We start from the raw sequence: 27,696 nt of genomic DNA, 5'->3' as shown, positions 1-27,696 counted from the left end.
AGTAGTAGTAAGGAATAATTATATTTTGATAACTGAATAATAATTGACCAATTTATTAAAAAAAAAAAAAAAATAGAAAGTGTGAAATGGAATGTATGGCAAATGATATCTCTCTTGCGACTTTATATTCTCAAAAATATTTTTCTCAGAAACACTTTTTTTAGAAGCTCTTTTTATATCTTTCTTTAAAAAACTTCAAATCCGATAAATTAATACATGATTTGATTTTTATGATATAAAACAGTACAAATAAATATTGAGAAAATTTGAAAGCATTATTATTGCCATCAATGTTACTCTATAATTATCATTCTTATTATTATTAATTATTGAAAGGTTTTGCTTATATTGATATCTTGTATAATATCTTATCTACGTAATAATTAGTTACGGAAGCATGCCAAAAATTGGCTGACATTTTCTCGTCGCGATACAACGTAGACTTTACTGTTGACGTCATGTCATCTACACTTCATACATAACAAGTAGAGTGAACAAATGCGCTGCGCGATCGTTGGCACTTAAGCCGGGATAGTGTAATAGGTAACTTTGAATTAGTAACTAAGTTCGAACGCGCGTCTTTATGCAAAAATACGTGAATGAACGCAATCAAATCGTACATCTCAGGAAATGTATGTCGCCAAGTTCCGAGGTAAGCCTGTCACGTTGAATGATGGATGATGCTGAAGTAATCACTCATCTTGAATTATTGTAGCATTCAGCATTTGATACTCGTCTACTTTCTTGCATATATGTGTATATATATATATATATACACTCACATAATACACAAAACATACACATCCACATATATATAGAGATTTTTTATAAATCCAACATTTTTACACGAAAATAATTTATAAAAGTTTTGCTTTATAGAGAAACAACTAACAAATTTTATAAAAAGCCTGCAATATATATAATAATATATATGTATATATATATATATATATATATATATATATATATATATATAAATAATATTTATATAATATTAAATTGCAATGATATAATATTATAATAAAAAAATTAAATTAAATTAAAAATAATAGGCAACAACTACGAACATTTTTGCTGAAAGAAAGGCTATTAATTATTCAGCCAAGTTGTAAAATGTTTGTTCATCGATCTTAATTGAGCGCAGATAATTCCTTCGATTTTAATGATGTCTGGGGATGATCCAATTTTCCGCACCATTAGATAAAACAAGCGAAAGTTGGTTTTAGCTTCTATATATATATGTGTGTGTGTGTGTGTGTGTGTGTGGATTTTCTCTCAAACTCTTGGAACTTTGATAGCAACAGCTAACGTGGTTATAAGATTTCGTGCATAATCGCCAATGTCTCGTTTCTCATCGTGACTCGCACGAGCGTGTATGGGAGTTTCAGTGACTTGTAGCAAATCTGTCGAGGTGTAAAATATGCCACGTGCATTTTATCGGAATAAAATATTGCGAACGCGTAGTATTTTGATGCATTAGTATGCAAAGCGTGGCATGTATTCATAGATGTATATTCTCATTTATATCGAACACACGCATTGGCGGCATGAATACGCGTTTGTGTTTATGTATATGCTTAAAAGTCTGTATGTGAGATGAGAATGTAAATGTATTACCTTTTCATACCTTTTATTACATGTCGCATTAAATCGTATAAATTATTGGTTACGCGTATATATTGATTAATTTCTACAGATTCAAGAACTTAAATACACACACGGTTGAGGAGGGATTGACGATAAAATTAATTTTTAAGATTGTATTACAACGTTATATATTTCTTGATGCATATTGAAAAGTTTATATTTAAAAATATTTTATTCGTAAAAAATGGTAACAAAAATAATAACATGCTTAAATCTATTAAAAAAATTTGTCAATCACAAATTTTAATTTTTGAATTTTTTTTCAAGATTGTTATGCGATAATAGGGTAACATTTGTTGTAACAAGACAATACTGTAAAAAATTGAAATGGTTGGATGTGTCACAATATGCGCTCGCAATTGTGCACGTCTGTATATTTCAAATGTCGGATTAACTTTTCAAACAATCGTTCTGAAACAGGAATAAAAACATTTTCGAAACTTTCTATTTGTTCTTACGCCCATAACATAAATTGCGGAATATTTTGTGATGATTAAAGATTAACGTTGTTCTAATACTATGTGTAAATCATAACAATTTGTTTTTATGTACCTAAATCATTTTTTAAATAACTACAAATAATTGCATAAGAATACACATATAATGAAAAATAAATTCAAATCTTTGATAGATATTTTGTGATATGTTAGATGCGAGTTATCGCGTCATGTACCATAATTTGCACGCACCATGTACGCACGTTTCATACATCTTAATGATTTGATACGAGCGGAGTTATAGGATTAAGATGAAATCTCATAGGTATATGTGAACTCGTTCGCGTAAAGTACGTACGCATACGTGAGTAAAGTGCTACGGAAAGTCGGCGCATAACCCAGATACTATGCGTTGCGTAGCTATGCTTAGTACCGGATTAGCATTAAATGCAGAGAATAATGTCCCATGTATAAAACTGAAATATTGTACTTGTTTTGCAACATTAATTGCACTGCATTAATGGCGAAAAAATTGAACAATTTTATGCGGTAGTTTTTTTACGCGGAAATTTAAGGGGATTATTCAAAATATCCACTGTTGATAACAATTGTGTACTTCATTAAGTTATATTATCTTCTCGTAGTTCTTTTTTTCCTTGCGTAGAGGATTATAACTTTACTCATTTCTTAAATATGATCGTGATTAGATCATCAAAGAGAGAGAAAGAGAGAGAGAGAGAGAGAGAGAGAGAGAGAGAGAAAGAGAGATCTTATTTTAAAATAAATATAACAAATATGTAAAATACATATTGCTCTAGATTTATATAATATCTGTCTGTTGTTTTAATTAAATTAAAAATATTAAGAGAACACAAACTAATAATGTTATCTTTTATTTCACTATATAATAATATTATTATTTATAGTATTCCTGTTTATTATTTATTTTATTTTCTCCTAGGCATTGAGGCTGATTTGTAAAGCAAAGTGATTGGCAACAACCAATTCGCTAATGCGTCAGCATCAACCGAAGGCACGTGATAAATCTACATTTTACATTACGACATATGACGATATATTATTAATTAAATATGATGAACAATAATATTTTTTACAAAAAAGCAAAATTGTTATATACAAGGAGTAATATATCGAATTAAAAATTTTATTATTATATAAAACCTTTAAATGCTATTTGATTTGGAAAAAAATAAAAATTATTTTTTTATATAATATTTTATTGTAATAACAATTTTTGCAGTAAAGACATTTATAAACTGTTTCTTATTTAATTATTTGAATTTATTTATTATATATTTTTGTTGACTGCAATTAACACAGAACGCAAACTGTTTAATTGTAACTTGTGCACACTCAATGGTAAAATAATTTGCAACAGTCCTTATCGTAAATGTCCGTTTTTATCCGATAGGCGTAGGAATTGCAGGAAGGACAGAAACCGCTTGTCCGCTTCGTTGCATTCTCTAGAAATGGCTGCGTTAGTTGCGGCCATTGCGTCGTACACCCGAGAGACCTTGGAACATCCCTTAAACCCTGTAAATCCAGCAGGATTGTTTCCGCTGTTTTAGCTACGAAACACAACAACAGCTTTAGGACTCGAATTTCTTCCGACACTTGCGGCTTTTCAGCTCGGGTGTCCTTCTCTGAGAAATAGTGCCGTTAATAACAATTTATCGCGAGTACGTCGCTATAACGCGATAAGATGCTTTCTGAGATTTGCGTAATACGAGCGACATTACTGTATATACTGTATTGATAATTCTATCTTGATCATATTTCATTAAGAAATGTTGAAGAAAGCGGATATGAAATTTGCTACTTTTGATATTTATTCTCGTATATAAGAAAATCTTTGTTTACTTGATATTTTCTTACGCTTGTTTGAGAAGGCAAATTAAAAATAAGAAACAAGATATATTCTGTTTATCGAGTTTCAACAAAATAATTAATCTACATATTTTTAAGGCGCATCATAACAGGAAAATCTTACAATTAGTTTTTACATAATCATATTTTTTATATTATTTACATTTAAGAATAATAGTTATCTGCGAGTTTGTCAAAAGCATACACAAAATACAATAAATTGGAGCAATCTGTATAAACTATGACACACGCTCTCTCCCCTTAACTAAATCATTGTATTCTAAAGATTTAAGATATTTCTTTTTTCTATCTTTCTTTTTTATTATATATCTTTATTATGCTTAAGCGCGTTTATTTACATTTATTATTGAGTCTACAATCGATTTTTTACGGTTAATTAGCTTTAGCGAAATATTTGCGTGTCGACTAAAAGGATCAAAGCTTCATAATTCAAGTTTTGAAAGCTTAAAGTCGCGCATAAGACTGCATCGATCAGGAAGTTTTCTATTGTCATCGTGGCCATTCATGTGAGAAAAGTTTCGCTTTACTTTGTCGACAAATGTAATCAACGATTCTTCGATCGCTATAAAAGTAAAAGCGATATCATGTTCGCACGGCTAAGTGTCTTCGAATGTCCGGAAGAGAAATGAAATGAAAAGAAGTGAACAAAAAGAGACGTGAAAACATGAAATTGACATAACTAATGGTTATAAAGTAATGCACTCATTCAAGTAATTCTCTATTGTACGACTGACAGAAAATTTCGATTTGCCGAATCAATATCGATGATAAAGATATAGTTTGTTAAAAGGTACCCTTAATGCTTTTGTAAGATATTTCATAATTGCTAATGTATTTGCACATGATAAAATTTATATGGCGATAAAAAGATAAAGAAGTGTAAAAGAATTACTGCCTTTAAAATAAAGATAGATATTTTATAGTATTTATTTGCTATTTATTTGCTACAAAATATTTTTTTATTTATTTATATTATTTATTTGCTTGATAAAATATTAAATATTAATATAAATTACCATAAATATAGATACATCTAGTCACACACCTTTTTTACTTTTTCTCGCTTTTCTTTCTCTCTCACACTTCAAGAGAAATATTTTATAAATATACTTTTTGATAAAAAGGAGAATTTTATTGACAAAAGAAAGCATTACGTGACAGTTCTCAAAAATGCGGACGACATTCTGTTGAGTGCATATACAGCCATCGAGGAATTTAAAAGAGTGACAAGAAAATGCATGGAACTCGAAGTACATTAGTGAATCGGGGAAACGGGAATACGCTTCGCTCTCTCTCTCTCTCGAAGTGTTCCAGTCATCTTTAACACTGTGAAAAAAGATAGTGTCGGTAGTTCAGCGGTTAAAAAAATATTGAACACACAGACTATGAAAAAATATTGGGCGCAACGTGAAATATTGGACGAGGTACGAAAATAGCAGTTTACTTGCTGGAAGGGATTGCCACGAGATTTTTCTCGATTATTTAAATTCTACTTTTCGTATTACGTGTCTTTTTCCAACGCTAAGTAAAACAAAAGTGTCCTTTTTGATAAAGGGATTTTCCGTGCGTGTTTACATATTATTATAATAAATTTTAAGAGAGATTTTTTTTTAATAGTGTATAATATAATACATCATGCAAGTTATATATTTTACGGAAAAAATATTTAGGGGGAACACGCATGTGTATAAAAATATTTTACACGTGTATAAAATTAAATAATAATAAAATTATAGCAATAATAAAATTAAAACAAGGTTATTAGCACGTAACAGACATAATAAATTAAAAATTTTAGCTTTATAAATACAGTATGCGTTTTAAAATAAAATTAATTTAATATAATATTTATAATTCGGCATTTATATAAATTTTTGAAAAATGTTTTTTATAGAATGCCGAAACTCTTAAAATGCAAAGATAAAAGTTCAAGATTAGCTTGATATAGGAAGCAATAAGATTAAATAGAACAGTTCTGGATGATATAGAAGCGAGGGAAAGATAAAAGATAAAAGCTGCAGATAGCACGAGAAAGAATAAGATATTGAATTTGTGAAGGATCTCATGTCTAAATCGGATCTACGTTTAAGGCTATTCGCTGACCATAACAACTTTTCACTACTGGGTTTTCCGTCATTGTAAGAATGTTCTACTTTGATCGCTTTACAAATCGTTTACGATGATAAATGTTTCATTCATCTGTCTTGTTCTCTTTTTCTCTTTGCCTCCTTTTTATCGCTCATTCTTTGACTAGTGAGAAATTTTAGTAGAAATTTCTTTTGCGCGCGTGAAAACGTACTAAACAATTTACCGGGTGTCGTTTATTGAAGAACGCAGACGGAAGGTAAAGTCCTTAGTAAGTCTCGCATAAGATTGTCGCAAGAAATGACGCGCCATCAGCCGACATAACTGTCAAGCTCCACGTTGGAACTTCTACGGTTCTATAAAGTTTTAGAAGAAATTGCAGAAAAAAAGGATAGTTTTTGTGCTTCTGCCTTTTAATCTGAATCTACCCTATAGTTAGATTACATTCATTATTTCCAAAACTTTTCCCTTATTTCTTGCGTAATTGATTTCCATTTTACAAGTCTATGAGTTTGCGCTTAAATTAATCGTGTTGATTTTGTTTCGGCTTGGATAATTGATTCACCGGTGAAGAACTCTTCTTTGATAAGAAGCATTAGATTTAGTTATCACTCGATTAGCGTCGCACACGATGTTGTTCCTTAATGAGAACTTTCCTTTAAGAACTTCTATAAATTGCGTGTAATTTGACGACACGGCGACTCTCGTCACGAAAATTTAGAGCAATTCCACGCGGGCAACTTATCTCTGAAAATGCTTTCTAGCGCGCTTTCGACTTTAACGATGTCCAGAAAGTTCATTATCCATGTCGTGGATTTAAGTTTTTAGAAGCAGCGCTTATCTAGAACAAGTCTTCCGGGATTGTGTAAAATGTTTTAAAGGATTTTATAGGTTTAATGAATTAGAAATGACTAACGATCTATTTTTCAGTCCCATACTCGTTAATTTTATAATAAAATTTAAAAAAATAATTACAGATATAATAATAAAAAATATATATAAGAAAAATAATAAAACAGGATTTAAATGTGAAAAGTTAATAGCGAAACGCATCAACGTCATGTAATAATCTTATCACTAATCGCTATTATATAGATAGGTAAAATGAAAAGTTGAAAACATGTTCTAAGGTTTAAAGAAAGACAGATTAAAACTTTTTCAATTCCAGAAGTCGATGAATCTTTTAGCCTGCTGGGAAAAATCTCGTTTCTTTATAGACGATTAGGTTGGAAAAGTTTTAAACATCATCACTATTCAGTTTAAAATTAACTCAATTAATTATATAACACATAATATTCAAGTTTTTTTGTTAACATATGTAAACTTTTTCTGCACATAGAGATAAAAGTTTTACACAGAATTAAATTATACGATTATTTTATATCTCATATAATCTAAATAAGTTCGTCCGTATTTTTATTATGTAAATTTATTACGTAAAGATATTTATTCAAATGCAAACACGCATGCCTTAATACGTGTGATAAATTTATATAATTAAAAAATATAAAAGTTGCACTTAATGAATTATTCATTTAACGTTGAATGACCGTTTTGCAGTTAATAATTTACTTATTTACGGTATGGAAATAAAATTTTCTGCAACGAAATGTCTGTAAATTAATTCGGTATAAAGACACATAATGTTGGTTAGATGGAGATGGCTTTAGAAATCCCGTCGCAAAGCGCTCTCATGTGCCCGAGGGGAGAATACCTTTTGCATAAAGAAAGGATATGTGTACCAGTTCGCGAGCCAACTTCTCGTATCCTATATAAACAAAGCGCAGAGAAACTCTTTATCTGGAGAATTTCGAGGGTTCCTGAAATCTTTGCTAGATACACCCGATAGAGCTATTTCAAACGCTTTTAATATCTCAAAGATGTAAAATAGATTGATATTGTTTTAAAAAAATAAGAAAGTACTTGTATAAGTATATGTATTCTAATTGTCGAAATAAATAACTTATCCGAGAAAAAAAATGTTAGCATTTAAAGATGGGTCTGTGTTCGATGCGGAGAGTAGATTTAATGTGCAATATGAATATAAAATTCATATTCACGTGACTTTACTTTGAATGTCGAGTACATTGAAACAAATATTTTAAGAGCTAAAATAATTATTCTCTTCAAGAAGATCTTCCTTTTTTAATTTTACCATTTCACATTAAATAAATAAAAACCAAGTTAAAAGATTACTAATTTCAAGTTATATAAAAATACGTGAAGTATCTCTGCTTCATAAATTAAAAAAAAAATATATATAAGCAAATATTATATAAATATTTTTTATTTTAAAAGCAGTGCACATGATATTTTTTTCAATGATAAATTATATAGTTTATTATTTTTTGATGAAAAATATCGTATAGTGTATATAAACCATATATATATATATATATATATATATATATATATATATATATATATATATTTATATTAAAATATTTTATTTTATTTATAAATTGACTTTTTTAATTTTTCAAGCGCGCTAGTAGAAAAACGTCATATAAGTCAGACTTATCGGAGATTTGCACAAGATGTAACATACCAATGGTACGTACATTGATAGGAGCGACATAGCCACGTGAGTGGATGCGACAAACATCTACTGTTCGCAATTTTGTGCCAAAAGGACAAGGTCGCTTTTATCTTGAATACCAGTGCCAATGTCATTCTGCCGTGCCAATAGTGCAAGAAAGGTTTCCAACCTATTGCTTCTTTATGATCCTTTCGACGAGGAGCGACCCGAAAAAAGTCTAATTCGCGCCAGCCGGCGTTTCGATCGTTAACGACAGGAAAAAACTGAAGCCGAGATAGTGCAATTTTCTCTGTCTAGATCTGTTTTTACACATTGACAGAAAATACGTCGCCTTTGTAATGAGATTGGGTCACGTACCGTGGAATGTCAACGTTATAAAATATTTCAGCGTAGCACCTGTGCAGAGTTTTTGATTGAACGTGAAATTACTATTTCAAAACGCTTGGATATTTCTTCAAGTTGACGTGCTTCATATATTTTATCGTTAATACTTTAATTATCGAAGGTGCAATACTTTATCTTGGATCTGAAATTCTCTCTTTGTATTTTTCATAAAGATAAAAAATTCTATATAAAAATATATTAAACTTTCTTTTCACAATAAAATAAACAATTTAATAACATTTATCTTAGTGTTGAAACCTGTTTTTTTTTTGATGTTATTATTATAATTTGCTAATTCAGAATAATTTAGAAGAAAGATAATTTTTTAAAAAGACAGTAACATTCTAAGAATAATAAATAACGAATAAACGAATCGAAAATTAGTATTCCATCCAGAAGGCAGAGATCATTTCCGTTTATTCAGATGATTAATCGAACAAATATCGGTGCGTGTGATCTCCTAAGCTGGTATTCCACATAAATTTAAACGAGACGAGTTTTGTCGATTTCTTATAGCGTAAAACTTGTACGAGAAACGAGTTCACATAGATCCAGTTGACAGGAAATATTGCTCGGTTATTTTTCGACTAACGGCGATGGTCTGTCACCTTGCGAACTTTCGCCGAGATGCATCAAACTTTTATTTCCGTTTTCACGCACCAACTCTTTTAGACCGCCGGCGATCACGAAGCCATTATATTATGATGCTAAAGACGGATTGGCAGATGAAATTCTTTTACCATCAACCGTCGTACGTGTCTGGCTTTGTAAAAGACGGTTAAAGCGGATATATATATTTGCCTTTAAACTCAATATGCATTGCGTTTGTTTTAAAAATTTTGCGCTCGAGTGATGGGAATCTGTCAACATGCGAAATATATTAACTATGTTTATTGTACTACTTACATAGAAATGCTTTCGCGTTCTTCTATCTAAAAAGAATGGAGAATTTTATCAAAATTTTATTATTGTTTTTTTTTTTTTTTGGTAGGAACATAGTGTAATAATGGCATAGTTTTTTTTTATAATAAAAGGTATAGTTTTGTATATATGTTGTAAAAAAGTTTAAATTTGCCAATGTAACATTTACAAAATTAGGTATTACAAGATATATTAATGAAAAATAATATATCCTGCTAAAATATAAATTTTCTATGTAAGTAAAATTTTAATTTTAGATAATTCTATTAATAAGACGTGAGAAACTAAATTTTATTAATTAAAATTGACACATCTATTTTTTCAATTATAAAAAATTATTATAAAATGAAATTTGAAGTTGATTGAAATATTGAATAAAATAATAGAAAAATTGTATAGTAATTAAAAAATTTGAGAATGTTACAATTTTTTTATAAACTGAAGCACTTTCTTTCTCTCTCTCTCTCTCTCTCCCTCTCGCTCTTTATCTTTTTCACAAAGTTGATAAATTCAAGTTCCAGGATCAGACAAAATCCAATTCGGTTAGATTGATTAATCTTCTAGAGGATTATGTGAGAAATAGCAAAGAAGGGAGGATTGCAATGTTTCGAATCTTGTGAAATTGATAATGACAAGAGGTATGGTGTTTTCGATCGATTTTTTGTACATGGAGACTTTGAGAGGCTCTCTTTACTGATTTTCATTCCTAAAGAGAATTTATATGGTCTCTCCGCGCCCGAGCAATTAACTGCTCTCTGCGAGATAATTAAACTTAATTGAATCTTTAGAATTAAAGTAGAGCGGCACATGTTTGTATAAAGAAGCGTCGGCGCGAGAAATATCCATTTTAATGGATGAACGCATTTTATGCCACAAATTTATGATTAATTCGTTCTCTGAGACGCGTTTTACGCGCTATACATCACAAGCCCGTTTCCATTTAGGGTGAGATTATTCTTGTGTCTAATCCAGGATTAACGACAGCTTTGCGCAATGCGCAACACTATTGAACGAAATTCGACAAATGCGTGTTTCAATTCAATCTCCGCTTTTAGCTGAATCATTTACCAACAAGTATGAAACGTATTCTCTGCAGAATTAGACGTCAAGGGATTAAACGTAAATTTAGTGTGGCAATGTTAGCAACAACGCGCATTTTGTTTAATCCCGAGCGGCAGCAGTTTGTTATGTTTAATATATACAAGTATTTGAAATGAAACTTGCCAGAAAATAATAGCGCAATCGCGCGTAGAGCATTTACTCGATACTGTGCATTTAGGGAATAACGTGATAAAGTACGACAAGGACAAAATTCCAGGGATAATTCGTTTCTTTCGACCTAATTTACATACGAACATCTCTTTCTTAGAAACTCAGTAGAAAATATTGTGTGCTTTAATAAATTTAATAACGTGTTCTTTTATATTGTGTATGTTAAATGACATTATTATACTTTATATTTGTATGTATATTTATTTTTACAGCGTTTGTGCCACGAATCGTGTTTCAAAATACATGCTATGATTATAGAGCAATGTTTCTTATAACACATTTTAGTAATTTTTTTTTTATCTTATAGAAGAAGACATTTTTCTTAAGTACAGTTAGTCTCTTAAGTCTACAGTATTTTAAATGTTTTTATATCTAATAATTTATTATTCTCTTGCTCTCTTTCTCTCTCTTTCTCGATATTTTTAATATACAGTTATTATTTTACACTAAAATTATTAATTTTTTAAAATCTAAAATATATTTTTGCTTTCATCGAAACGCGGCAATCCGATTTCATTAAAAACTTTTTCACAAAAAACTTTTGGCAAAAATTCCTTGTTTTTTTAATTAGGTGGCAGGAATTTATTAAGTGAATCACGCTCAAGGAGCGCTGCAAATAAATCGCGATAGAGAAGATCCTATGACTTTTGAATCTTTGTGTTTCCCGAAGCATAAACGCTCCAACTTGCGCGTAAACAGAAGCTTTAATTAAGGATGCAATTAAGATGTGGAATTTTGCCGCACTCAATCTTCTTTCGAATTCCATTTTGTATGCTGATCAAAATGAATTAAGGTATCATTGTGAGATGCACCCATCAAATTTAAATATAATTATTAACGTTACAAATATTTGTTTTGTATGAGTATAACATGTTATATTTCTTACAATGGACGTTTTAATTGCTTTAACAATAAATAATTAAATTTATCTAAAAATAATTAATTCTTGTAATTGAAATGAAAATATTCTCTATGTTGTATATATATTTATGAAAAAATATATTTATTTTATATATATATATATATATATATATATATATATATATATATATTCAAATTAAATATCATTATTTGATTGCATCATTGACTGTCAGAAGAAATGAAAATCATGAAAATACAATGCATCTTAAACCATTGTGTTGATTATGGATATGTCATGTGTATATATATATATATCTTTGATGAAAATTTTAAAACACGTATATTCAAATCGATAGATGAGAACGATGAGACAGATTTATGTTACGTTACGTTGCAGAGTTAGTTGATTTGCACGATGCTAAAGGTCGCGTCTGCGATACATTATGCATTCTTGTAACACGTTTACATACTGTTGTGTCACGTTAGTGCCATATGGGATCGTATGTATAATGTAACTGACATGCATTGATCGCGAGCGTATTTGAAAAGCGCTTTCACGAGGAACTGTATATTATTGGCTTTTTCAACAACTTCGTTTTCAGCAGCAAATACGACGGGGTAACATTTACATGCACGCGCATTTTTTTTGCACCATGATTATACGAGTATTTTGATTATGTATAAAGATCATCGCGCGTTTAGTCTATCAGCTGCCGATCGACTGATCGTTTATTTTTACGAGTGTAAATTCTTTTCCGGTCCTCTGGGCAATTAGTCTGTCGTTCTGCAACATGTCGTTAACGTGCACGATTTATATCGCTCCATTGATCGAACAGTGATTGGCGGCTTGACCGATTGACATTGTCCGCAGGTTATTTCAAAATAGAAACCGCAAAATACAAGCATACTCGCTGATGTATTTATATGGACCAATTTGTGAGCACACGAGTTGGAAAATTTGCAATCACATTTGCCTCACTATCGAGCGGAGATTTATTCCGGAAAGCGATATTCAATAACTTGATTGGGAAACTTTAAATTACTTAACGGGTTCAACACAACGATAAAATAATATTGGAAATATCTGATTTCTCACACTTTCTATACTCTTATTGAAGTAGTACTAAATAAGTTATGAAAACATGAACCGAATATATATTATTTAATTTTAATTCTTTTAATACATAAAATTTATACATATAAATGTATAATAATATGCGCCATTTATTTTAAATATAGCAAAATAAAACATTTCAACATATTTTATTTAGAGGCACTATTATTGAACATCTGATAAAAAAAAAATTATGCTATTTACTTGTCAAATTAACATTACATAAACCTTCTATAGCAGTTTGTGTATTTTTATAGATTTTTACTATGCAATTATAATAATATGCATAACATATAAATGGTAACTTAATATAAATATGTAATATAAATTGTAACCATATGAAAATCACGGTAAATGCCGCTCGGGAATTATGTTGTATTTGCGGTGAATGCGATAAAGCTCAATCTGGAATAATGGCGCATATGCAACCACTTCATCGGCAATGCGCAATGGTTGTTTAATACAGTTTCACGCGTCGTTTCAAAAGTGAACGCTTTACCGGAACGTTTCCTTTCCCTAGATGCTATTGTACGGCCCCTTCGCTTCAGCACACATAATCGTTACGTAGCACGTCGATCCTGCTACAATGGAATCTTCGTTCGTGCCCAATGTAGCTTTTATATAGAAACAATAGTACTGTTTTCAGATGCAAGCAGCAGACAACTTAATATATAATAATATAAAAAGTTTCTTTGTTAGGTAAATAGAGAGAGAGAGAGAGAGAGAGAGAGAGAGAGCATATTTTATTCAAAGATTATTTAATGATAGTGTATATGTGTGTGAACTCTAATTATTTTTTTCCGTAAAAAAAAAAACAAATTTATGCATGTATACCGATTTTTAATATATTAAATTTAAAAAATAAATAATTATATATTTCAAATAAAAACCTCATATCAGAGATTTATATTAGAGATTATACAAGCATACGGCAGGAATGCTTATAAATACATTATCGCATCTCTCCAAAATGAATCCGAATGTATCTCGACTGATTTTTGAGTTTTATAATATAAATAGAGAAAAGTGTGAACGAAATGATAAGCAAATTAAAAAACACTAAAATTTTTTATATATAGAAATAAACATTTTAAATAGTTATGATAATTACGTGTCAACTCTCTGTTAAATCAAAACTTTGATTTTTATATGATAAGAAACATAATTACCTTGGTATAAAATTAATTCCGAAATACGTGAGCGTGAACTTTACTTATCTATTGCGCACAGTTTGGCGCAATAGATGATTGTGACTAATAATTTACTGATATAATGTGATGAATAGTTTATTGATCTAGCACTAGCTGACATAGAACAGTGAGAGCCGGTTGGCGATCAGATCGCTAGTCTCAGCAGTATAAAATTATGACGGAAGTTTCAGAAGTGAGTAGTAACAGGCTGTACAACATGGAGCTTTGGTCTGCAACAATGAACGTAGCGTGTCTCGCAGATCGAGAACAATGTTATGCAACTTGGAGACGAATACTGTTCTGTAAGTTAGATGTAACTATCTTTAGGCAGTCTCCGAGATAAGCTACACGACTTGGTTACTTGCCTAAGCTTAAACAAAAGTGTCTCTCGTTATATATATATATATATATATATATATATATATATATATATATATATGCATATGATCTTTATATATAGAGCATATATATTATAATATATATGGTTCTCTTATAAACTCAAGAATATATTTCACCTTCATATATAATGTATGTAAATACTATGCGTCTCATGACTCAATATTAGTTGTGCGCGAAGATAGTTTTAGAATTAGCCAAACTATAAATAAAAAAGTTTGATGTGTCTAACGTAGAACTTTTATATGTATATAAAGATACTTATATTATATATGAGAAGCAAACTTTTTTCGCACACACATAAAACAACTAGCATTCGTAAATGTAAAGATAAGTAGAATAGAACGTTTGAAGAAAGAACAAAAATATTTAAATTAAAAGTTATTTCTTCTATTAGATTATAAATGATTAATATAAAATAATAATTTATCTGTATGTTTAATTAAAATCTTATTTATTGATTTCACAAATATAAAATAAATATTTTAAAAATGTATTTCTCTTTTTTGTATTAGGTAACTAATGTAATTAATCATTTCTTTTATTATGCGGTCAATAAAATATTTGAAAAAGTTATTATTTTTTCACAAATTTAAATATATTTTATTTATTTTTTGTTTACGTTTTTTAAATTTATTTTTATTCATATTCTATTAAATGTATATTCTTTTTTTCACTTACTTTTGTAAGAACATCTCTTAAAATAATAATTATTTAAAAAAAAATTTTAATGGTTATTTTCAATATATTTTGCATTTTTATTAAATTTCTGCTGTCTTACAATTACTTTTGTATATATATATTTTTTTTAAATATTGTTTTAAACACAAAAAACAGTTTAAATGATTATTTTTAATACTCTGTATTTGAAATGTAACTGCACCAAAGACCATTTATTATGCAAGGATTTTTAATTACAGATTGAAACCTGTAAAATTTTAAATTTATTTTTCAAAATTATATACGGGAAATCTGTTTTATGCAAATGATTGTCGGGCGCTCGTAAAATCTAAATTTAAAAAGGATTTGATGTTACATTTTCTATCCCTATTCTCAATATTCAGTGACCTAGAATAAATACATCGTAATATCCCAACATCTGCTTGCGATGATTGTTATCTCATTTTTATTGTTGAGTTAACAATGGATCTCGTACTTTGCAAATATAAAGTATTTTTCTTCATACAATACAACATGTTTTAAATATCAGATTTAAACACATCAGCCGGTTCATCATTTTTCAGAAGTATCTCGACACAGAGTCAGATAGTACGTTACATTAACTTTTCTGGATGTAAATAGGAAGCGTTTGTAACGCCGATGTAGTCGGATGGTGTAGTAAAATGCGAAACTATTTGCAGACCGTACTTTCAGACAGTGCTCACAATTCGTCTCTGAAGAAATTTTCTGACTATTTCCAACAGAGATAAGCGAAACGACACAGGAAAAACGGCCATTCCGCGGAATCGCAAGTCACCGAGAGTCCGGGTCCTGTCAGAGATTGCGCAAAACGTTAAGCTTCCCTGGCGTATATTGAGCGCACATCGTACGTAACCGCATGCGGTTTATATTTCAAAGGATAAACAAAAACGTTCGATTTGGCGTGCGATTGGTTTATTCTAAATTCTGCACAGTCCGCTTGTCGCGACAGCGTGAGTCATTTTTCGGGATTATAGCACTACGCGCGATCTCGCAATAATCTATCTCGATTTTTATTTTAATACGTCATTATGGATTATTTAACTGCAAATTTCTTGAATATATTTGCTCGATATTTGCCATGGAATGTTGTTGTAAGTATTTGATGCGTCTTATTATAATCTTATAATTAGGTTCATTAAAATATTAAGGTTCATTAAAATATTAAGGGGATATCCTTCTCTTAAATTTCTCTAAATATTGAGAAAATATCTGCCAAATACTATTACATTATTTATTGTGCCAGCACATCCATAATGAATTTTCACGTTTTTGCTTTTCCTATTTTTCCTATTTTTTTTTTAATAAAATCTTGCTTGTTTTTAAAAACCGGATAATATTATTATCTACAAATTGCATTTTCGCTGTTTGATTATAATATTTGTTCAAATAGAATCGTGTGAATAACAATTTAATCAAGATTAAAGAGAGTATATCACCTTAGTCTTCTATATTCTTCTAAATGCTTATATAAATGAGCTTATGTTTATATGTTAACATTTCATTGCAATGCTACTGTATTTAATTTTTTTAGGCTTTCCATATATTTTTTCATATTATGTGAATTACAATGCTCGCATAAAATAATAGGATATGATAACAATATGTAAAATAGCTATAAATCACATGTTGAAATTATCTAACAAGACACTACGAAACGACGCTGTAAAATCTGTCACGAAAATACCAAAGTTCAATATGTCTCTTGTATATAGCTTCGCCTAATTCACAGCACTAGAATACTTTTCTAAAGTTTTGTGCATTATGCACTCATATACTTTGATGCAACCTGCATCTCGTAATGCATCGTGTACTAGTAAGTAAATAGGTTAATGCAAGCGGAAATGTGGTGACTACTCATAGATATTACATAATATACGCGTAAAATTCATTTCGAGTAATACATGAAATATACTTTGTTGTGACGTACACAATATGAGAAGAATTTTTAAATATTAAATATACTAATTTTAAGTGTGTATAATATATATATGTATATATATATATATATGTATATGTATATAGATTATTAAAGATTAGAATATATACTATTAGCTTATATTTTTTTTTTTAAATTATTTATTATTAGATTATGCTATTATTGATTTATCAATCAATCAATCAATTAATTTTAATTAACCATAGAATATAAATGATTCCAATATATGATTTGTGTAGGGAATTTTACGTAGAATGTGTAAAGTGTTTAAAAATGCTTCTAAAAAATAAAATAAATGTTTAAGAAATATTGTATAAATAGTGAAAAACAGCTAATTTTAGCAAAAAAAAAAGAAAGAAATAAACAAAATGAAAGAGAAGTACAACAAGATATGAACAACCGCGAAAGGTAAACTGGATGGGAAAACATGGTGCTAAAAGAAGAGGCAATCGGCGATAAAAGGTGAATAAAGGCGATAAAGTGAATAAACGCATGAGACGAAGCATTTTTAAAGGAGGGGACTATTCGATCGGTCGAGCTTTTGTGATTTACTAACCGGAAGAAGATCAGAAAGCAGAACGCGCGTGGGATCTGTGTGCGAGGTATATTCTTTCGTAAAAGTTAAGTAACGAAGCTTCTCGGAGAGCCATATCGATGCAGTTATGAGCAGCTTTTTCTTTTCTTTGATAATATCGACTGCGCGATGCGTCGTTCTGACTTTTAAGTACTGAGAGAAGAGGAAAGTTGTTCTCGATTATTTTTCAAATGGGAGTCAATAAGAACCGTCGGTGTTTATTTTTTTAAATAGATTATAATGTCAATTATTATTCTTTTGTTTTGTATTATCATTATTCATTCTATAAAATATAATACAATCAATGTTTATTAAAATTAAAAAAAATGAGAATTCACATTTTGATTATACTGTACATTTTAACGAGATATATTAATAAAGCAAAAGAAAAGAGAGAAAGTAATCAATATTTATTTTAATATTATTTATTGTTTTTAATTTTATTTATGCAAAATATTTACGTTATAAATATTAAACGAATATTGTTTATATTGCAATTCTAGTGAGACATAATATAAGATGATATGAAACAAAATAGAGCTGGAACCAGAAAGCTGTTGTTTCCCACATAAAATATAATTTTAAATACACATAGAATATAATTTTCTTTTAAAATTGAGCACAGAAAAATATCAGCAGAGATTCTTTGTCATTTGAAAGTTCTTTCTAATTCGTTTTATATTCTCTGTTATAAGGAATACAAGAGAGACGAAGGATGCTCCAATATCAAATTATTCGCAAGGAAGCGAGAATCGATTGTAAGGCGAATCTGCGGAAATCAATGTATATGCCTCGGAAATACCGAACGCTCTTTGGCGCGCAAAGCTCGCAAAGGCAGATAAATATATGTCGAGATGCAAATGCTTTCTCGGGAGCTATGCGCGTTACAATATATATACCCGGCGGCTTGCAAAACTCGATGCTGCAGATGCTCTCATATCGATTCCGGGATCATGTCCTATCTTTTTTCCCTTTCTTTCCTTCCTTCCCGTGACAGAATTTTACACGGTCGTCCGCGTCCGTGCGAATCGCGCAAATCTCCGTGCGATTGGCCGGAGTCACGCATGGAATTCGATTATCTCGGATGAAACACGAGGAAGATCGGAGTGGCAGGAGCTATGTTCGTGAATTACAAACGACGTAGAATCCTGTGTAAGTAGATAGGCAATCAGGAGGAAATTCGATATTTATTATTTTCAAAGAGTTTTTAAGCAAGATAATGAGAATATGAATTAAGATAAATATTTGAAAATGATAATCTTTTTTACATTTTATAGATACGACATTATATCTCACACATATTCATAATTAGATAGAAGGCTGATGTTTACTATTCTCAATGAGTACAGCTTTCAGTGATAATAATAGATGCAAATTTTATTAGATTATGATAATAAAGTTGTTAATTTTTTTTCCACTCAAATGTGAAGTGTTTTAAATCTCATTAAAATTAGATATCAAATTCTTACATATATAAAATTAGATAGAAGTTTGAAACTTGTTATATTAGAAAAAAATAATATGTATTATTCTTATACAATTTCTTATAAGATTTTTAAATTCTTAAATTTCTGATATATTCGAGGCTACAAAGGTATCTTTGTCTATTTGTTTGCCTCAAAGATCATGCTGCGTATCAAGCTAAATAATTTTTTGAAAATTTCAAATCTTTCTTTGATCTCCAAATAGAGGAAAACTTGAAAGAAACTAAAAAGAAAGATATTTATAAGGCGATAATATACAATATAATATATATATAATAAATTGCAACACATATTTTATTCTAAAGAATCGATGCAATGTAGTATAAATCGTCTCAGTTTCTATTCTCATCCGCAAAATTTGAGTGTGCGCGACTGGCGAGAGCGAGATAATGGAATGAAATTACGATCGTGCCAATGAAAACAATACCACAATCGTGCACATGCCGTACGATGTCGACGATCCATCGTAGGCCGAAATGTGCCGTAGTTTGCGTTCGCACTGTGAACTGGAATGTCACACGTCTATATATCTTCTACAAAAATAGCCGCAGTATACTTTATACCATATATTATACTGTCTGTACGTTTGCCAAAAGACTGCGTAGCAATTATATTTTTCTTTCTTTTCTGATCGCTGATAAAATCTAACCATTTTATTTTAATATCGAAATCTTAATGTAACATGAATGAATATGCACATTTTTGTGATATAAGATATTACTGCTCTTCTAAAATAAGTGTTTGATAACAGCAAATTTCTTTTTTTAACAATAAAAGATAATTTAATAATTAATATAATTTGTAATAAATATTTGTTGCAAATTTGATGAAATGAGAGATACTCAACATATATTTAATGATCATAAAAAGACTAAAATAATTTCTAACATTTATAAATATCTTGTAATACATAAAAAAAAACACAATTTATTTAATGTTGTTAGAGTTTTAGTGTGTACGTTATTCTAAAAGTAAATAGAATTTCTGTAGACGATAAATCAGTGAGTTTTCCGGTGAACGCGCGGTATTTCTTTACACACGGGATATGTGGAAATGCTTTTTCGAGATATGTTTAGAACGCAAGAACCCGTACACGGATTTTGCGTTTCGGAAAGTGGAGTCTAGATTTATCTACCATATGACCTAACAATAACGGACCCACATAAAAGTAGCGATATCTTATTTTCTACTTTGTCACAGTTTCCTGTATAATCCAATATACCCTCTTTACGTTGCCGTAAAGCATTACCGTTTTTAGCGCTTTTTATTTTTTTTTAATCATAATCCATCCTTAGAATAAGGATCTTCGCGTCTCTTGCAATAAACAACGGTCTTGCACAAATGCAAAATTAATCAAACTAAAAATTAAAATTTATTTGATAAGGTAAACGCACAGCTTGATTATTGCTATTTAACTATGTCATGCTTTCTCAAATTTAATGAAAAAGTTATGATTAAAGCAGTGATGAGATTTTATTAAAAATCAGTCAGTATTTTTATTAATCTTTAACAAAAACACTTTGCTACTTTGTTTAATATTTCACTGATTATAGCAATAAGATTTCATTAAAAGGTTAGTCATTAATTGATTTTTTTTTTTTTTTGGATTTTAATGTTTGCAGTGATATACTTATAATTTAAATATTGTTTAATTGATAAAACTTGTTATTATTTGACATATATGTATATATTATTAATTATTAATTTTTATTTTAATTTTGATAAGATTAATAACATTATAATAACAACTTAACATTCCTTATAAAAATACAAATCTTATTACATATTGCAAATTTAATATAATAATTTCTATATCGATTTTCTCATTATTGACTAATGCAATCCAAACGAAGATATAAATATCCGGATGTCATGCCCAAAGATAGTCTAACACTATCTCTCACTAGCCTCCTCGTTTGTAGAACAGCAACATAACAATGAATTTATTATTTCGAGACGATATTGGGTGTAATGACCGCGCAAAAACATGGTTTCGCCCTTTCACCGCGTAGGCGTCTAGGGATTGTCCGATTTATCTTCTTTATTCGGTATCCCTGGGAGCTATCCAGGGGAGTATAAAAGCGCAACCCCCTGACGCGACGGGATCCCCACAGTATGTATCGATGTCCCCGGAGCTCGCTTTTGTCTTATTGAATTTATCGTCTCGTCGGCTCTAACTTCGTGCAGTATTGCAGCCAATGGCGGATCGCTCTCTCGTTCCATCGAGTTACTCACGTCCGTTGGGATGGCGAAGAATTGGCTAGCCGGGATGTGAGAGGCAGAGGAGTAAAAGCGTAGACGGTAGAGATAAGAAGAAGAAGAATTTAAGAGTGGCTAATTTATGAGACGCAACAGTAAGGGAGTATTATTTCTCAAATGGGAAAGAGTGAGATCTTACGTGTTGTTGCTTATTTAGGGTCGAAGGGCGGAAATAGAATATTTAATGGTCGATTGCTGCAATAGACACGTTATTGTAAGGGTTTATCGCATTTTGTATATGGGATTATTTTATGGGATATGTGTGCCATTAACTCCGCCAATATTATGATTATATAACTTGCTATTTATTGTTTGCGGATATGTGTTTAGGAAGAAATGAAGGATTTATGTTGTATACATAAATTAATCAATTATGATTAATTATTATTGTTATTGATTATATAATATTAATTATAATTATTATTACATATAATAATGTATAATATTTTGACAATAACAATCTTTGTTATACAATTTTGTTATATTAAATGATAATTAAAATTTTAGAAACAACAAATTTTTAAAAATAATATTTTCGATAAATTTTGTAGCATTAAACAAAATAATAAAAATCTTTAGACATCTGACCTATATATTCAAGCTTGAATTTATACTTTTACATTTCTTTGATCGAGAAGAACATCGTTTGATCAAAGATGCTTAAAGAATTATAACTGCGACTGAGTTGTAATTATACTTTTTTTTTGTCATTTCGACTTCCAAGGAATTTTGATATCTATGTCGTTCTATTACAATTCAAGAGAAAATAAAATCAAAGAACCTTTTAGTACGGACGCGATCTGTTATAAAATTCAAATTTTTTGTTTTGACCCAGACACAGCTTTGTTGATTCGAAAGGGAACAATAAATCCACAAACGAGTGCACTCGGCTTTCATAATAAAAATTTCTTAACTTTCAACAAAGCAGGACTTTGAAAACGTGGTTTTCTCTTAAAGTTTGCGCGACGGAAATTTGCGCAGTGACAAATAATAAGACTGAAAATCTTCTCCGCCACATTATTAGCATAGAAATTGCATTATTATGACATTTAAATATAAAGTACACAAATTTTGACGTTGTTTACCGTGTCATATGTATGTTGAAATCATGTTACTATTATGGAGCACACAATAAAATAAACCGTATTAAGGAAATAGAAAAGTTACAAAAGTAAGGATTAAAATATTAACCAATTCTTATACATACTTTTTTTCTCTTTTTATATAATAGTTATTTCGAATATATGTATATTTATTGGTGTGAAAGGACAAAAATTAATATATAATTACTTTAAAAGCTCTGCTTTGTTTAATCTGCAATTTTGTGTGGTAAATTAAACTATATAATTTTCTGGGTTTAATGTTTTTGTCGAAACTTATTTGTCCTGGATCATAGATGATAGTTTTTTGGTTGTAACATACAGTGAACATTTCCTACAAGAAATGGATATTTAAGTGTTTTAATCGCTTTTCTAGTTGAATGACTGACATTTATCCGCGCCGAGCTGCGAAAAGAGACCATGTAGATAATGGACGGAAGAAAGAATACAGAAAAGTAGAAATTAGATGAAGCTATGAAAGGACGAAATGATATCTAAAAAAGTACTTTTGTTTAGGTCTCTTCATAGTTTTTAGTATGCTATAAGTATTTCTTGTACATTTACTGTCCTCTAAAGACCTTTAACACACGGTGATGGAAAAGATTATTTGCGGTCTGTGTATGTCTGGACGCTTAATTCTTTAGCTGCTAAAAGAAATAGATTAACTCAGCATTATTTATCTTTACCATATAATCATTAGATTTAAATACGAATAATTAATCTAATAACAATACAATAGTGATAATAATAATGTGAATATTAACATGTCACTTTATTTAATTTATTTATTTATAAACAATTATCTAGTACATTTATATAATAATTTTAGATAGTACATTTTAGTTATTTAATAGATAATTTAATAAATAGTATATTTAGTACATTTATATAAGAATTTAATTATATAATAATTTAATAGAGAATATAGGAAAAAAGGAAGAGAGAGAGAGAGAGATTATATATTTAAATCTTAATACAGGATGTTTCTTATAATACAGGAAGTTTCTAAAACTAATCAGTTATCATTTTTAAATATATCGAGAGCAAAGAAAATAAAATATCTTTTAATAGAAAACATTTGGTAGTTTTATATATGGATTATGAAAATTAAAGATATATTTATCATTTAATAAACATTTATAAAAAATGCCAAATATCGACAATCTTAATAATATATTTTTGAAATACGCACTGTCACATATAATTAAAATAGAAATTAAATATTTTTCATGATGAATGGTATCTCTCTCTCTCTCTCTCTCTCTCTCTCTCTCTCTCTCTCTCTCTCTCTCTCAAAGAGAAATTTCACGGAGGTATTTGAAGGAAATAAAGCATATAATCGAAATGGGCATTATTATCGTGTACTCTGGAGCATTATGCACTTATATGTCTGCCGCTATATTATGCCGATACATTATACATAATGTATTATGTAAATGGGATGCCAACAAATGCAAATCGTATGCATAGTTGCATTGTGTGTTCCTACACTACTGAAACTGTTCGGTTAACCTCTTAAGCTCGTGGCCGGCTGTATCATTATCATGTGTAAACGTTTATAGGATATCCCATGGGCACCATCATTCCGGTTCTAATTGTGAACTAGCTTCAAAGGTAAATTAGTCCTATTCACGATGAATACGTTATTAGCAATCGAGGAAATTCGCTAGCAATTGTGTACAGCCCTTTATCCTACATAAGACTACATGTGATGCTTAAACATGTCTATAGTATTTCTGAAGTACATCAATTTGCCGCAATGACATAAACGAGATTTTTAGCTTTTAATTTATCTCTGATTTTTCGACCGAATTAAGGATTGTATAACGATATGCATTTTGTCTACTGTCACAGGTAATTGCAATTTCGAGATTTTATGGGCATTATATAACTTTTTTCTTAATATTATATATTGTGGAATTTTCTCTGAAAAATATCATGGCATCGTAATTTTATCGTGCTGTTGAAGTGTAAAAATTTTTTTCCAGAAAGATACAAAAAAAAAATCTTTGCTGGAACGTGTGGAATGGAAACTTAGCTCTTCTTCCCTTTTCTACACATATTGTTTTCTTATAATTTTTGATATATTTCTCCTTATGTATTTCCGTATTATTATCCAAGTAAGATTGCTTGCTTCTCGGTTAGTCGCTTGTTTTTAAATATTCCCTTTGCTATATGCAGTAGCATCTTAAATTCGGTTTGTTTGTTGCGTATTATCGAAAATCCTTTTGCCTTTTACGGATCCGACCTTAAAGAACTTACGCGCAGAACATGTTTATATCGTTTTGTGCATAAACTATTAACGGTTGAGAACAATTTTGCTTCTCAATTTTGTGTGTCAGTTTTCTCCTTTATAATTCTTTTAGACATGTTGCATTATTAGAACATTATATTAGTTTACGCGATTTTGTTTACTTTCTGTCTTCGGATACTTATTTCTTTCGTTGTACAACCTGATAAAACTTTCCGGCTTCTAAGAAATCGGTAAACTCAAAATTGAAGCTACACGTCTCGATTCATCTCTTCGTCTATCCCTCACTTTTCTGTGAAGAGAAACTCAATCTTCGCAAAACTCAGTCACAGTAAATTATTGCGTCTTTCCGACGACTTTTTCCTGGTACCTAAATTTTTTTTAGCTTGAAAAGTAATAAAAAAAACATTGAAATTTTCGCTTCCCTGGTAATCGTAAAAAGTTGTGCACAAGCTCGAAAAGGAATGGTATTCGACATTTAATTGTCGTCTCGATACGAGAACCGGTAGTTTCCATCGAAACTTTCCACTGATCTCAGCGTTCCGAGTTATTTCGCTCAGTGCATATGTCAAATGAATCCTGGATTGAATATCGAATTGCGGTCCGATTGAAAAGAAATTGAAATCAGTGATAGGAGAACTATCAAGTGATATGACAAATACGGAGCTACGGATCAAATCCTGGTAAATGTTTAATTGGTTCTTGAAAGATGAAATTCTTTACTTTTTTTTAGGTTTTTTACTTTTTTTTTTAATTAAGCTTTTGTTATTATAAGTTAGTGAAATTTACTTATATGTAATAATGTGGGTGAGTGTGGAACATTATACGTAGATCTTTTTTTGATAACATACATTTTCGTCATATAAAAAGATATAGTAAGCGTATATAATAATCAAAAAGAAAGTTTTTTGTATTTTATATAAATTGAATTATGTATATTAATTTAATTTTGAAAAAAAAGTCAGAAGGAAGTCATTACCAAATCACAATTTCTTTTAAAATATATTATTGGTACTGAAGAAAAAGAAATTATATTTATTATATTTAGATGTTGAAAAAAAAGATTAATTTATATTGTATCATTAAATAATAATTATTTTTACATAAATAATTGAAATAAAAATGAAACAGCTGTGAAGTAGAAATAAGTTTGATTTTAGAAAAAAATTGTACTGACGAGCTATGTGGCATAAAATCACATAGGGATATTTCATTAAATAATAACTATTTTAATACAAATAATTGTAATAAAAATTAGAAGATTGTAAAAAGAAAAACTGAATAAGCTTAGTTTTGGAAGAAAAAATTATTAACTATTATATAGATAAATTAATAAGTACGTTGATATTGCAAAACTCTGCGATCACGATAGTTGCATTTTTTATTGATATAATATTGGAAAATGATAAAGAATTTTGGTTTGAAAATATATCCATATATATATATATATATATATATATATATATATATATATATATATATATATTATACTGACGCTTAATCGGAACATCGATTATCGGATTGTCATTCATCTGAGATACCGGTTATATTACAAATGCACGTCGTGTATTCCGATAATGTTCTGATGTGTCGAAATATCGACACTGATATAAAACTTAACGATCCGTATTTCCGCGATTCGTGAATGACTAATAACAGAAATTTAATGTTAAGCATGTCAGATAGTAATAATAATTAATTTAATAATAATTATAAACAATTTGAATTAATCATAATCAGATTTTTGTTACTAAACATTGATGCCATCAAAAAATATTTGCTTCAAGTGTGACCACTATGTGAATCATAGAAATCATAGAAGAGGATAAAACATGTCTTTTCAGGATGTTAAATTTCATCATTTATTTATTAACGTAATACACTGTTATTACTCATAGTTTATAGAAACAGTATTTATTAACCTATCTTATTACATAATCATATTGAATGTTCGTAATAGGACTCGTGTTTCCATTTTCGATCAAATAACCTCTAGACTCATTGTAACAATGGATAAATAAATGCTTTGCACGCTAAAAAATGTACAATGTTAAAGAGAAGAATGCAAACTTGTCGTTTTTTGCAAATTTTGCAAGTAAAATACAGTAATTAGATAATTATAATGAAAAAATATATATATGTATATATAAAAAGATCGAAAGATTTCCAAGAGAAATAAGATATACTAATATTAAAATTAATGCAGATAATAGAAGAAGTTTAGCAAACTGCATATTTTTCCATTTAAAAGAAATATAAAGAAAAAAAATGCAGTGCAGTACATGAAACAATTTCTGGTACTGAAAAAAGTCAAAATTTAAAAAAGTCAGAAAAAGGAAAATGAATGCATGAGATTGATAGCACGTTCGGTAAAAAAATATTCATGATATTCGAGATGGGTTGCATAAAAAAAATCTGATGAAGTGTTTGTTATAAAAAAGAAATTTTTAGTCACCTTGACAACAACTTGACATATTTCAGTACATTGTCTGTACTAAATTTGGTCATTTCCACAGTTCACTATATTGCATTTTGCGAATAATGCAGCTTCCATCCGCAGTGTACAATGCATTTCAAAGCTTGACAGTTTTAAAGATGAAATGTGCAAAAGATTAAAAAATTTTCAATTTTTTAAA

General features: G+C 29.5%; 1 protein-coding gene across 1 annotated transcript in view; it reads left to right on the top strand.

Moving 5' to 3' along the window:
- Positions 1-27,696, top strand: part of LOC126849725 (glutamate receptor ionotropic, NMDA 2B-like) — a 153,503-nt gene that overhangs the window by 42,782 nt on the left and 83,025 nt on the right.

The sequence above is a fragment of the Cataglyphis hispanica genome, chromosome 1 (genome assembly GCF_021464435.1).
Source record: "Cataglyphis hispanica isolate Lineage 1 chromosome 1, ULB_Chis1_1.0, whole genome shotgun sequence".
Taxonomy (NCBI): domain Eukaryota; kingdom Metazoa; phylum Arthropoda; class Insecta; order Hymenoptera; family Formicidae; genus Cataglyphis; species Cataglyphis hispanica.
Note: the sequence above shows the minus strand (reverse complement) of the source record. Positions and strands in the feature narration are given on the sequence as shown.